The sequence below is a fragment of the Falco cherrug genome, chromosome 1 (genome assembly GCF_023634085.1).
Source record: "Falco cherrug isolate bFalChe1 chromosome 1, bFalChe1.pri, whole genome shotgun sequence".
Lineage (NCBI taxonomy): Eukaryota > Metazoa > Chordata > Aves > Falconiformes > Falconidae > Falco > Falco cherrug.
Window position 1 is genome coordinate 80,717,410 of NC_073697.1, and position 15,812 is coordinate 80,733,221.

Below are 15,812 nucleotides of genomic sequence, written 5' to 3' on the forward strand. Positions count from 1 at the left end.
AGGGCTAAACAGTGACTGTTCCTTCTGTTGGGATGGACCTGATTAATTTCTGGAATAGCTGCTGTTATGAAAGGGTTGATGCACTGTGTGGTATCAGCCTAGCTTGGCTGGCAGCTGCCTTACGTCCTCTTCTATTTTGACAAGAATTGTGACGTGCAGTCTCGCAGCACAGGCCGGTTGCCCATTATCCAGATTGCTCTGTATCCTGCTAATGGGATTTTCACCTTGCTAGACTAGGGAAATAGTTATGGCAAATAGTATCAGGCCTTAAGTTTCTTAAATTAGAAATACCCTGGGGCAAAAAAAGAAAAGAAATCCCAGGCTATTGCTAGTATACTTTTTGCAGTTTGGGAACACTCACTAATACATTTTCATCTTTTTGTAGAGTGCAGATGGTGCTATGCAGCCATACAGTCCACCCATGACCATGGCTTTTTAAAGCTGTTTGCTTGCCAGCAGAAACGGGAAATGGAAATGTATGCAGGGTCATCGTGTGAAGAAATGGTGTTTACTGTGCACTGTGGTTCCTGTGGGAGAAGGAGAGAATGTATGCCAGCACGTGTTCATCCTCAATACGTAGACATACTCATCGCATATTTCGTTGCTGAAAAAGTTGATTCAGTCAAGGTAGTTGATTTGCTTACTTGTGTCTTATTTTGGGTCTGTGAGAAGAGCAAAGATTGATAGATAAGAATTTTGTAACAAATAGGATATGGTCTCCGCTGCAAGGAGAACGTCAAGATATGAAAAGGCACATTTATGTACACCTTTGCTGAACTTTTTACACTGCAGCAGTGCTTTGATTCAGCTGCCTGAGGAGGTTGTGATTTAAACTTAGCATTAAAATCAAATTGATCAAGGTTCTGACTACAGTCAGATTTATAAAACACCATTCTGAAGTGAGGAATTCTTCCTTTATACTTTGTTATGTGACTTCAAATTTATGTCCTTCCTGGGATTTGTGAGCTTAAATAATGTTGAAAATTGCAAAACATCCTTTTTTTCCTGTAGTAAAAAATGATTTCAATATTTTTGCTACAGATGTCCTTGCCCTAGAACCAAATTCTGTAGCAAATATGATTCTCTACAGAGAGCAAGGTCAAGGAGGGAGTCACTAGGAAACAGATAGTAATTCCCTGGGGCATCTAACACCTGCTAATAGTTTGATCACACAGAAGAAAGCTGAGCTTGATTATATTCTTAGAGAAATGTAATCTAGTTGTTCAGAAATGTTTACTTGTAAGTTTTTTAAGTTAATTGACTTTTTAAACTGTTTATAAAAGCCTGTCACAGGCTTAATACTTCCTGGTCATCACAGCAACTTAAAAAAACCAAAAAACATTCAAAAGCTGTTTTCAGTTGCACTTTAATGTCCCTTTTCATAGAGTCTTTAAATTATTTAATATTATTCTGTCTTAAGTTAGGCTCATTTAAAGGGCATTGTAGCGTTACACATGGTTTGTAGCCTCATGAAAGCTGATCTTTGGACTCAGCCAAAATCCTCCGCTCCCCACCTCCAATGGGTAGTGAGCTGGGTCAGTGACTACAGCAGCAAAATTATTTGAGAGATAAATCTGCATTTAAATAAACTTGTTATTGAAATAGGTGAGAAGTAATAAACCAGAATTTCCACTATGAAAATATGTGTAGGAAGTTAATACAGATACGAGAAACTAATGATGTCATAATATTATTTTCAATTTCTCTATAACAAGGTTTTTCCTTTATTTCTGATACTCCTTATAATTTTAGACAGTGTTCTCAGAACAGCTGCAGCACAAGTATTCTATTAAAATTAAATTTGAGATACAGAATACTTAAACTTAATTCCTTTAAAAAAGTTACATGGCTTTTCATGTGTTATGATTTTTAGTTTATAAAGTAATCTCTGAATTCGCCATTTTTAGAAAAAGTTTGTGTTTTAATGGAGGTGAATGACAGCAGTGAGCTGTGTGTTCTAAGAGAACATGGATTTCACACAGCTGTGGGTTCTGGACTAAATGACAAAGAACTGAAGATTACATTTGTTCTGAATTAGATAGTCAGAATCATAGTAAGTGCTCTTTGACAGTTGTGGAGATGGCATGTACCTTAAATCTAATTGCTTGCAGGCATTTTTTGTTACCTTAAAATAGCATTTGCAAAGTAATAGAAATTACTTGCAAATTTGGAGGGGATTTGGACAGTAGTTCTTTCAAGGAAATAAAAAAAAAGATTCATTAGAGATTTGGAGAAATCTGAATCTTTCATTTTAGCATTCTTCGAAGTAAGAATTCTTCCTTTTTTATCAATATGCAGCTATTCAGAAAAATGTAGGAAATTATAATAAAAATACAGACTTGTGGAAAAAATAAACTTTTATCTCAGTCCTTCCCCTTTTAATAAATTATCACAATGTAGCTATCTTCAAAAGGTAAAGAAAATAAAAAAAATGTTACTCAATTCACATAGCTAAGAAAAAATAAATACACTAAATCCTTTACTCATCTGGTTCTAAAGCGATCACTGTTATTTCATGTTCTGCTTAAATCTGCGTTAATATTCCCCATCTATTCTCCCCCTCATGGCCAGTTTCAGTCGGTCACATCAGTAGGTGGTGACATTCTGTGGGAAGAGAGAGAGAGGGAGATGAAGGCCGAGTATAACTTGAGGTGATTAAAATGATGTCTCAGAGCATGTCCTTTCTTCTATTTTGTGGCGCACAGCTCTCTTTCCTTGTTGCTGGTGATAGTATTACTTACTGGTGAAGTGAGCATGTTTTTAAAATTTAGAAGAATGTGCTTGAAAACTCCAAAGCACTAGGGAAAGATCTGGGCTGTAACCCAGTGAAGTATGTCACACGGATTTGTTTGTGTACTCTGATTTTACTTCCTCCTGAGTGTATCTGTAATAACTGTCTTTTGTGAAGGTCCCCCCAAAGTCCCAATGAAAGGGGAAGGAGAGAGGATAATTTAGCTGACTACTCTCACCAAGAATTTTACTACAAATTATGGTATGTTCAGTCAGATTTAGAAAACAACAGGCATATTCCTAAGTGAATCATCCACTGCCAAGGTATAAATAAAAACATAAATCAAATGTATTTGTTTAGTAGTTACTGTTCGAATCAGAATACGACCAGAATCCCTTACTGAGAGTGACATTTGTTTACAGCTGTTGGTATTCTGAATTCTATTTTTTTGCTATCAGAAACTGCTCATTCATGAAGTGAAATTAGTTTATGAAAATACGGGTTACAGCAGTTAAATGCAACATGATAAAATTATGAACTGGTATTAACAGAAGAATGATAAATAAATACTTCGCTACATTGATCTAATAGTCTTGACATATTTTACCCTTATGAATGAATGAGTTTAAAATAACCCTGGTTTTATACATTTTTTTTCTAAAATAACTAAAATGGTGGAGTGCTGATTTCCGTGAGCTTTTACTGAAAGACGCACCCTTAAGCTTCATACAGGTGAATATCAAATCTTTAGTCACTGCGTGTGATGATTTTCAAACCAAGTCAACCAATACTTCAAAATAATTGAATTTACTGTGTTTCTTCCCAAAAGGTGTATCAAGGATGGTCTGAATTAAGCGACACAGTGAATCTGCAATGTTTGTACAACCATGTTAAGTGTGGTATCGGTATTTACTGAAATTAATTTTTTGCTTAGCAGCCTTAACAAATTTTAAATTTTTTCTTCACCTAAGCATGCTGCTTTTTCTTTGTGTCTTATCTAGCTTGATGTGTGGGATCCAGAGAGTTGAAGACTGAGGCAAAAATACTTATATCTTGCAGTTTACAGCTTATCAGAAGTAGTAGTACAGCAATAGGAGAGGGCATAGCTACAAGGGAAAGTATTTAGGCCATAAGAAATAGTCTGGAGAAGGGAAAGATGGAGAAAAGAATTAACACTTGACCTCTGTGGGTCATGTCATATATAAGAACAGCAGAAGCTACTTTTCAAAAGGAAAAAAACCCAAACAGTCTAGCCCTAGTGAACAGAACAAAACTTTCCTGGAGTTTGTAGTAGCACGTTGGCAAACTAGTACTAGAGTTCAGATGTAATTTCAGAGCATTTAATTCAGGCATCAGATTTTAGAGTTATTCAATGAAAATTCCCTGAAAAGTTGAGAAGTAAATATCTTACTTGTTTATGATTAAAAATTCTGCTGAAATAAATATTTGCTATTTCTTATTAGGAAATATTAAATTCAGAAGATAAAAGGTAACAGATTAAGAAGTTAAAATAGGAGATAACTACATCAATAACAAAATTTTTAGTTCAACACTCAAACTTTTGAGATGTTTTATAACTAGATTTAGCTCCAAATTTGAATATGAAATTTGTCTATGTCCTATTGGGACAGTACATCTTCACTGAAGTGGATGAGGCCAGATGTCCTCGCAGAACTTGGAAAGTTTTCCTGAATGCCTATAGGACTGGATACCTACCCCACAGGGAAATTAATTTAAACTTTTGAAAATGGCCACTATCATATTAGGTATGTGAATTAAAACCATCTGTTTGAAGTTTCTTAAATTTAGACATGCTGGTAATCAGTTTTTTCAACTAGACTCTTCCTGGTTAAGTTATCTTTTATGATCGTTTGGTAAAATTATATGACACAGGCAAAATGAAAACCAGAATAAATTGAGTACTCTCTTTACCCTAAATATGCCTGTCTGCTTTGCAGTTTCTTAATGTTAATATTAAATGCACAAAGGAAATAGCAGAAAAGGCTCTGGTGCAGTCTTCAGCTGTAGTGACATGAAATGCTACTGTATGTTCAATGAAAGATTTTAAAGAAAGAGAAGTCCTGCATTTGCAAGGTCATTGTCCTAGCTGTCTAATTACATAAAATTTGGAGTTCTGTATATCCAACAGTTAGACAAATTTAGAATTCAGATCAACTCTCCGTCTTGTCTAAATTAGATAAACTGCACCTGTCATCATTTATACAATTGTTTTGTAAGGATGCAAGAAAAATGGAAATATTTCAAAGCATGTTTTGAAATTTATTTAGCAGAAATAGACGGAGATGAAAGTAAGGTGGAGTAGTAGTGTCTCTCCCTGATCCATGCTTTAGAAGAGGATTTACTGAATATTTACAGTAACTGCAAGAAGATTGAAAAAACAATATAAAAGATTGAAATAATGAACAATTCTGAAAAACATTGCCTTTTGAGGTAATGTCATAGGGAAGTTGCAGGTTCTTCATACAGAGGGAGAAAAAAAATGAAGAATTATTTGATATCTACTGGAATAGAGAGCAGATGATCCTGGGGCTTTGGGAATCTGTTGGATTTGCTGGCATAGGGGGGAGAATCTGCAGAATTCCAGGTTGAGGGAGAGGCTGACCTCTCGATGAAGGCTGATAGTGAAGAAGAAAGGAGAACTGGGACAGCAAAGGAGGAAAGATATTGACCAAAATATGTGGAATGACACTTTAGCTGAAGCTAAAGTAACCTCTTAATCTATGCAAAAGGCAACTAATATTTTTAGGATAATTGGACCATTAAAGCCAGAGCCTAGTTTGATTCAACATCGGGTTTTGCATTAATACCAGTGGGATGCAGGGAGACGAAGGTAAGGAAGGCAAGTTTCACCTGATGACTCAATAGCATTGTTATTTGGTTGTCATATTCAATGACATGAGAATGGAAAATATACTATTGAGACAGTTTCTGTGTAATTTTTAATTTTCTTTATGTGTCTTTCAGCTTTATGTTTCTCTTATACTTTTTTTTTTTTGTCTACATCCATATATTTCAAAGCAACTCCTCCTTCTCATGCCATAGAATCATGAATGAACATAGATAATATTATCATTAGGTTTGGTGTTAACTCAAATACTAGAGGGACAGAAAGGAAGGCATATAATTTACCTGGATGTTTTTAAACTGCAGGATGTTATTTGTGAGTGTAAATAATATCAAGTAAAGACAACTCTCTCTGATACATGTTCTACTGGCTTATATCTACCTTATGTTTATAGTACAGCATTTGTTCAGGAATGAGTTTCAGATTCTTTAAAAGAAAAAAAAAAACAACCACAAACCAACATACAGCACAGAATCAGATAAAGTCCCACAGGTATGATAAAGTAATTAGATTAGGTGAATGTTCAGTAATGGTCTTCAAATGTTTATCCTCTTTCAGGAATATTTGCAAAAGTAGAAGTGAAAATTGTTACCTACGTAAGAGTACTGTGGGTCAAGGATCAGTGAAGAGCTATAGAAAGTGAACTTCAAGAACTGAAGAAATAGTATAATACAACACAAAGGGAACATCCACCAAAAAAGCCCCTCTCTGACTGCGAGTGAGGTATGTTATCATTTAAACTTAACTTCAGGTGACTGTCATTTCAGAACAAGGTCTGGCACTCTGAAGAGTACAAAACCAGAGGCATGAAAGTAATGGACTACACAAGAACTAATATACCAGGGACAAGAAAAATATATATTGCTGCAAAGACAATATTATTCAGTGTTAGAAAGAAGCCATACCTCCTGAATGTCCACAGAGTGTAGAAAGGTGGTAGCATGGAGCTGAAATCAGTGGTTTAATCTCAGTGTCAATCATTACCCTTTGGTAATGAATGAAGTTGTCACAACTGTGGCATGCATTTGACTAGCTTCAAACCTTTTTGTGAATCATACCGGGATTTGTTTTATTGCTGTGGCTGCTTACTTAGTGATCAAAGAAGCAGAGTACATCTCTACAAGAGTAATAATTTGGTGCAGATTTGGTGTGGTTTATGCATACGTTAATCATTAGTTATTCTACTGCCAGTGGAATACCATGTGTGTAACATTAGGACTTGGAAAGGACAGTCAGGGAAACTACTTGCTCCTTGGGACATATTAGAAGTTGACTATCTTTTCAAGTTATCCTGAACATTGATGAGCAACTAAATGGGTACATTTTTATTCGCTGGGAGCCAAAATAATGTTAAGCTACAAATACACTTAAGCTCTAGGGACTTTTAACAGGGCTATAAAAAGAGAACTTTTCGAATTTTCAGTCAGAAAGAAGACACGGACTCCTCAAAAATATTAAGTTGTTTAAGAACTAGGTGTCTCTTCAGTGTTTTCATAATTCGATCTAACAGAAATGTAGTCTACTCTTTAGTAATCACAGGTGAAAACTAGGCCTTATGGGAGTCAATAACTGGTTCTGGCATCAGCATCAAGGGAGCCAGGATTTGCATATTAATTTCTGGATATGTGTGCATTATATTCATGAGTAGCTAGAGTGGAACATTCTGTCTACATCTGTAAATCTGCATTTCCTGCTTCTACATACTAACTAGGTATAAAATTGTGTATACTATACTCTGGGGCCTATAGCCTTGGATATGAAAAAATTGGGTCTTAAATATGTCTATTGACAAATACACAGATTCCCTGAGAAAATCATTAGATGCAGAAATTTACTGCTGGTTATATACAGTATGTGTGCATATCAATTGCAATGACACAATAAAGAATGTTATAAATTTTTGGAGTACTGTGATACCAACCTTAAAAGGTGCTTGAGGAATATAAACTACCAATGAAACCTGTAGGGAAGAAAAAGTAAACTCTGTATGCCTTAGAAAAATGGTGTTAAGAGCATTAAACCTGATGGAGGTTTAAAATTGCTGCATTCATGTATACACATTACAATGTATATAATACAGCACTATTTTTAGGAACAATGAATAGCCCATTGAAAATTTCTGAAGTTCTCCTATAAAGGCATGAATTCAGAGAGAACATGGATCACTAATTGGTTTTTTTTGGTATGCAGCAGAGGTGGGTGACCATTCATATTTTTAAATTATATACATTTTCTGTGTATTCCCTTTTTGTTCACTTTCCATGTACATTTATGTGATTGAGTTTTATTGGCATGTCAGTTTGCAAAAGAATGAGTTTCAAAGTTGTGTGCATGATGATGAAAGGAAAATGGATTTTAAATTTACATGCATAGAGTAATCTCACCAGCAGTGTTTGCACATTCGTCTATTAGGAAACAGATCTAATGGTGATGTTCATTTGTGTCTACTCACAGTGAATGAAGTGCACAATAACTTGTGAGCTCTTTAAAATTCCCCTGAGAACTAAGGCATTTCTCAGAAGTTTTTAACAGTTGTGTTGCTGTGTTAGGTTGAGTGATTGCCAAGATCTTTTCATTCGGTACAAAATCATTGGAAGGCTCCAGTAACCAGATAAACTAGAGAACATTTTGTTGTAACTTTAATGTAGATTTTATTTTCACCGACCTTTAAAAGTACTTCTGTTATTCTGTGTCACTTTTCCTCAGCTGCCTTCTCCCAGCTTTCCCCTACAACCCATCCCAAACTCACTTGGTACTATCTAAAAGAATACAACTTCTACCTAAGGGTATAAGAATTAAAAAGCATTCAAGGTTTCTCTGAATAGGCTATATTTTATAGGAGTTATTTTCAAAGACTAAAATTGTACTGCAGTTCTACAAAGCCTTTGGAACCTATATATAGGGAAGTTGATTTGCAGTATTCATATACCTTTCATGTGAATCTGATGAAAGAAATTTAATTCCAACATCTTTTTAAAGGCCTTGATCAGTTAGGGTTGAGTTGTATTATTGGATCAGGACCAGACAGAGGGAAGTATCCAAATAACAGAGTATTTCACTAGACTCACATTTCTTGCATAGAAGGAAGCGACAAGCACAAGAATACTGACACAGCACATAGTTTAAAGGGACACGCAAGCAAAATGTGTTTTCTTATTGGGTATTATTATTTTTCCCCCAAGTGTACGTTTCTTCTGCCCTTGTACGTATAATTCAATTTATCATAAGCTCCAATTTTCTCTTTAGTAGTTCTTTTAAAAAAGTAAATTCAAGCTGTTCATGCATACAGGTGAAATTTCACTGTATTCTGTTTTAGGGGTATCAATATTTACCAACACTATTTTTGTAGGATTTTTTTTCTTTTCTGGTGAGTTACAAATAGGTCAGACATAAAAAAAAAAATCCACAGGTAGTTAAAAATAAAAGCTGAGATAAGAAGGATTTTCTATTACAAGATTTCTCAAGCATGATTACCTATCTGCAAATATATAATACTGCTTTTTGCAACACCCCCTACCCAGTTTTTTGTGAAGTTCAATCCTTTGGTAAAGCTTATGATTTCTTCAGAAAGTCAGATTTTTCCAGAGCAAGTCATTGACTTAGGATTGAAATAAAATCAGCATGATAAAGAGAAAAATCGAAAGGCAACTCATGCAGTGGTATACAGCAAGTCCCAAATATCTGATTTCATATATTTAAGACAAGTTATATTTATAGACAAAAAAAAGTAGTTATCAGTGCTTTTTTAATGATTGCCCCGAATATGAAACATTGTATTATAAACTTCCTATCTAAAAGTAATAATTCTAACTTCAAGAATGTTTGATTAAAAGTTGTTAATCTGCTAAGAAGGAGGTAAGTTAGTATTTAGTCACTGAAAACATGAAGTTCTCAGAATTGCTTTTTCTTGCATGTCTTTTTGTAATCTTGGTTACAAATGCAGGGCCTAGGATAATATCTTATCTAATAAAGCAAGGTCTTAATCATCAAACCACATACATTACTTTTGTTAAAGGCACACAATTCTGTACAGATACAAGAAAATAAATGCAAAAAAAAAAAAAGTTTATAAATCTTTGGTAGCTTCACTTAAAAACAATCAAACAAAAAGTCCTGGCTTTCACTGTACATTCCAAATAGCTGGTTTCTACACTGGGAACCAGACTTCATCACAAGTTAGGGTCATTCTCTGAATATTTTATTGATTAGCTGATTTAGTGTTCCTCATTAGACAAGAAGATGAGCTGAGAGAGACACCCGTTGATGCAAGCGGAGGTGACCACCCTCAGTGGCAGTCACCACCAGCAGCGTACATTGCTTTCAAAATTAGGGAAGTCAAAACCAGCTCAGGTCAATTGCACTGCTTACTTCAGACTAAAGGAAGCCAAATAAACTGAAGAGTTCATACAAATGTAAGAATATTTTTTTTTTCACATTTTAGTAATTATTTAGTAAGCTGATATCAAACCGTGTCCTTCCAGTAAACATCATGGGTACCTGCTTGCTATTACTTGTTCAGTGATCCTGCAAATCACACAATGTATTTGCTCAACCTGGAGAAGAGTAGGCAAAGGACACGATCTAATTTCTGTCTTCAGATGCCTAATGAGGGGTTACAGTGAAGAGAAAACCAGACTGTTCTCTGAGGTGAGCAGTGAAATCTTGAGAGCTAAAGGACAAAGATTTCAGCACAGAAGGTTCATGTAAGGAAATGAAAGTGGTCAAACACTGGAACAGGTTGTCCTGAGAAGTGGTGGGATCTCCATCCTTGGCGAGATTCTGAATTCAGCTGGACAAGGTCCTGAGTAACCTAATCTGACTTTGGAGTTGGCCCCACTGTGTGTGTGTGTGTGTGTAGGTTGGGTTACATGACCTCCAAAGATCCCTTCCAGCTTAAATTATTCTATAATTATATGATATAGCTGAAGTGGGAAATTTGTAGCAAAATGGTACTGCCAGATGATTTTAAATTTAGAATGCAATAATGAGTATCCATACAGAGTCACCTGAATGCCAGATGTCCTACAGGATTCCAGTGGGAGAGTTTGCAAAGCAACAGTCATCACATTTTGAATAAGCATTGCAAAAAGAATGGATATTTACTTTGGATTCTTTCCAGTGGGAGCAGAAAAAGTAAAATTTCATTTTAGAAATCAGGAGACTAGTATAAAGCTTCATTTCTGTGTAACCATGTGCATGTAACCTGAGCGAGCTTGGCCAAACAAAAATAACATTTTCAAGCTGATACATATTTATGAGGTCTGGAAGTAAATAAATCCATTCTAAAATGATGTGAAGTCTGTTTAAGTGCTCTTCTGATAAGCAATCCAATTTTACAAACACCAGTTATCTCTGCTGTGGACAGTCCATGGAAGAGAAAAAATCTTGGATGTAAAAGTGAGTCTGAAAGCTTCTTAAAAATCTTTGATTTTTCTTGGAGCTCAAACTGAGGATACACCTCTGCTAGCTCTATGGGAACTGTAGGGGATTAAAAGAAATCTAAATGATTGAATGGTATATATTACCAGACAGAAGAATAGCAGTACCTTTTTCTGCCCACTGTACATCTTTCCCTCACTGTTTCCTCCTTTCAACCACAGAATACTTCCTCTTCCTTATCCACCCCATCAGGCTTTTTCTGTCAGCCATATATGAATTCCGATTCTCATTGTAGAATTATGATCCCCTTCTTTGGTTACAGCAACCATAGCTTTCACCAGAAATGGGAATTATTTATCCCTTTTCACCTCACTCAACATTATGGTGCTCTGACAAGAGTTTTATGTAGCCAAAACATTTTAAAAAGCTTTTATTCAGCAAGTTTCCCTCAAGGATTTTGCAAAAGTTACTACCAGATTCTATTTTGTAGAAGTATTTGAGAATTTTACATTATTATTATGGGAGCAACAAGCTTAAAACCTAAGGAAATTCAAGTGTTATCCTACATTATCTTTCCAATCATTGCGTGTTTGGTTACATATCAAATCAAGAAGGCAGAAAAAGCTTTATAAGCATGTATGTTCAGCAGGGTGATGGAAATAGTGAAGCTAAGCAAAAGCCAGATCCTTTAGCTGGTCAATGCTAATTTGCAGCCTTTGAAAGCAGAGGGGATGGCATAAAAACAGTTTTATAATAAGAATGATTATAGTGTTCAGTTTAGCCAAAGTTTGCCAACAGTGAATTAGTTTGCCAACCACTATATAAGGGAATCTATGAAAAATACCAATGCCTTGGAGTTGGTCTTAGTTGTAGTGTTAATATGGTTGGTACAGATAAGAATTAAACTCCCTACCCCTCTCCTTTTTTTTTTTTTTTTAAAAAAAAAAGGATCAGATTAAATATTAATGACAAAAATCCCATCGACTTCTGGGGTGATCTCTCAGTCGGGATTTTGCGTACCTTTTCTTCTACAAAGATGTCCTTGAAAAAGCATGCATGAGGAAGCATTCTGAAAATTTAGTGAGTTTGTTTTCAGTGTGAATGAATGTGTTATTAGAATGAGGTAAGGTAGCAGACTATATATTAAAAAAAAAGTGTAATCAATTCATATTCATTTGTTTGCTTGCTTACAACTTAGATATGAAATGCAATCTGAGAATAAATTGATATTTCATTTTTGCTTAATAAAACTGAATTGAAAAAAGTGATACTCCAGCTAAATTCTGCATTGTATGTTGATTTTTCCAGTTCTCGAAGAAATTAGTGATCCAAGTTTGCTTTGAAAAAAACTGCTGTCTAATCTATGAAGCTGAGTCTCTTGTTCAATTCTCCACTAAGATAAGTCATTCTTTAAAACAGCTCATTAGAGATCTGAAGTGTAAATATTTATTCCAGTTCTCTGGAGGAAGATGCATCTAGTTTAGGCATTGATTCAGCCCTGAAAATTATTTGACTGTACTTCTAAAAGATTCTACCCCCCCAAAAAAAAGAGAAGGAAGGAGATTAATCTGACAGGGACTTATGAACATCAATATAGTGAGAAACAAGTTGGAAGAGTTAGCAAACGATAACTTGTCCTGAGGGAAATGAAGCTTTGACAATAAATGTCTTTTGCTAAAGTTAACAACCTAAACAACATAGTCTTCAAGAACCGTACAGGATGAAGATGCATGTCAACAAATATGCAAACATCACCAAGCTGCCCATCATCTAACTGTGCTACACAGAAGTTGTGCTAGTGATAGCACCTTTTAACGGTCTTAGATGGGGGAAGGAAAAGGCAGTTTTACCGGTATTTAGAAAAGGCAGTTTTATCAGTATTTAGGATTTTTATTTCTACTATGGGAATGGATCTTGCCCAGAATTTCAGATATTAAAAGTAACTTTTCTGGAAAAAGCAGTGGACAGAGAACTGGTGATCGAACCATCACGGAACGCTTGATTAGTGAAAACACAGGAGGACTGATGACCAGTTATGTTCAGCACACAAACCCTTTGATCAGTGCAGCTGCACGTAGGAACACCAAATTCATTTGCCTGAAGCCACAGCAGCAGTAAACACCACTCCACAACCCTTAGCAGAGGTTTCTGGATGATTGGTCTCTAATAACCTATGCCAAGGCCTGTAGGAAGCTGGTGATCATGTCAGGCTGTGGTTGTGGTTTCATGTACAACTGATACCACCACAGTTGTGCAAGGGAGCTGCCCTGGGCTCCGCTGCTGCCATGTTCTGTGCAGTCCCTTCCCAGCCAGCTGAAGGATGTTGCTTAGCCACACAATCCTGCATCTCTTTTCCTCCCCTTCTGCAGAGGCAACGGTGAAATGATGACTGAAGGCTCAAGACACCTTTAGGTGTTGGAAGTTCACCTCCCCATCTGAAACCAATCATTGCTGATATGTAGCTGTTGCAAGGAGAAGCCCTACCTTCTTGCTCGTCCACTGAAACCCCAGGTCACCTTTTCAGTATCGGCAGACTCGCAAGGAGCAGGTTCAAGGTCTGTCTATCTCAAATCTACCTCCCAGTTCACTTGCTCTTCTCCCTCCTCTCTTTCTGTTGCCAAAATCAGGAATAAGAAAACTCCTTAACACCAAGGAGTATTAACAAGCATCAAGGATCAGGCATTTCTGTACTGCAGCACTGGATGCACAGGAGGTTGCTCCACCTAACACACATGCTGTGAGTTTCATTCAAACAAAATTACATAGTCCACACTTAGGTTTAAGCATTAAATTTCTTGTAGAAATGATACATATCCATTCAGTAGGTGTTACTATGTTAATTAAGTGTCTCACATGTTCCTTACAGGTATCTGAGAGTCTTCTAAGGGGTCCCAAACAATAGTTAACCCTGTAGTTACAGCTGCCCGGCCACTGAACCTTGATTTCCTTCCCTTACATGAGGAGCCCAAGGAGTCTGAGTTCCTGTCACGAGCTCCCCACGCAATGTCTCCTCGGCCACTGCACAGTCTCCTCAGTGACCGAGAGTTGTAAATGGCTCTTTCCTCCTTGGCGTAAAGTTACCCAGCCAGGCTGGCTGCCCGTCTCTCCATAGTCAGTACTCTGAAACAAACAATACAGCTGCGAAGCTAAACCAGACTATCTTACATGGTAACATTTCCATATATAAGCAAGTGTGATGTCTATCTGGATAGTATTTAAACACATAATTAAACAGATGATAATTTATTCAATAACATTTGTTTTGTATTTGGTTTTCTAGCTGATCTGACGCTGTTTGAATACAGTATTCTGTAAAACTCAATAGAAGACTGGATTCCGTCTCACAGAGCATTTATAGCCTCCCTTTCTGTAAGTAGACCCTCACAAAAATGAAAAATTGCTAATAGTGGTTAAGAATGGCAGAATGGAGACTGAATAGCTAGATTCCTTTCTCACTGCTGCTCCAGAAATGCTGAGTTACTGACTTTGGGATGTAACAGGTTATAATCCAGGAAGTCATATTAATGCAGAAGATATAGATAATAATCACACTTTTTTAGGAGTATATGTATCTCTCTTTATTGGTTTAGTTTTTATATTATGATCTACTGGAGGAGTTAATTTGTTTTCTGGAACAAATGAGTAAACATGTCAGCTATGCCAGGAGAAAGAATTAGTTTGATGAACGTGGCTGGCTGACAGAGATTATTCTGCGCTACTGGCTGAACAGTTAGTATGAGTACTCATGTATCTGTTTCACCTAAAATTAGCTGGGTTCGTGTACACTTTTAAAATAGTAGATCTTTGATAACTTGGCTCAGCTTGTGACTGTGGCCTTTGAGGTGGTGATAGCAGCAGGAACAAATTTAGTTCAAAATGCTGAGGCCTGCCAGTATCATCTGATTGCAGATACACTAGAACCGCAGAATGCTGGCAGCTAAAGACTGATGCGGGAGGGAGGTCAGCATATGGTAAAGAAGGCATGGAGAGAACTTGAAGCAAAGATAGTCACCACAATGTGTGAAAAACCTACCCTCCTAGGCACAGCAGAAGAGAAAAAATGCTTGATACCTTGTGCCAGAGAGGCAGGCAGGTTTGCCAGTGCACATCGATGGTGCAGCATCCTTTTCCCATGTAATTCAAGAAACCTAAACAGTGTGCTACTTGGTTAGCAAAGATCATTCACCATAGCTGCCAGGAAAGATAAATCTCAGGGTTCCTTTGGAGTTGAATGGAGGGTGATTGCTGGTAAGAAACAGGAATGCTGAAGTTGGTAAGATGGGGTTTGGCACTGTGAAGTTTTGTGGCCTAAATTTGTGTTCGTAATGTACATTGTACCCACAGCAGATTAAACTGTTATCCACATTGTATTTAAACTATTAAAATCTCAAACCTGTAGTCAGGCTGACTACGTTTTGAAAATGCTGATGCTCCGTGTCAAGGACACATCAATATTAAAACAGAAGCTTTTGCCAATGTACTTAAACATCAACTTGTTTAAGCTTGTTCCATGTGTGCTCCTGAGTCACATCAGGCTGGTTTTTTTCTGTGAATTTTGTTTGCCTGCTGCAGAGCTTTACCCTTGCACAGTGCCTATTTCTGAACCAGATCTCTGCCATTTTACAGTTTCACACATGACAAAGCACTGATATTCAAACATCAAAAATCCTCAATAATCCCTTTGTCTAATGACTGTGAGCATGAAAGCTGTCCTTTTTCTATCAAACAGATCAGCCTGGCTATGAAAAAGGGAGCAAGGATTATACCCTATGATGATTAACAAAGGATGATGATTAACAAAGGATGTCTAAAAACCTTCCCTTTACTCCAGCTTCT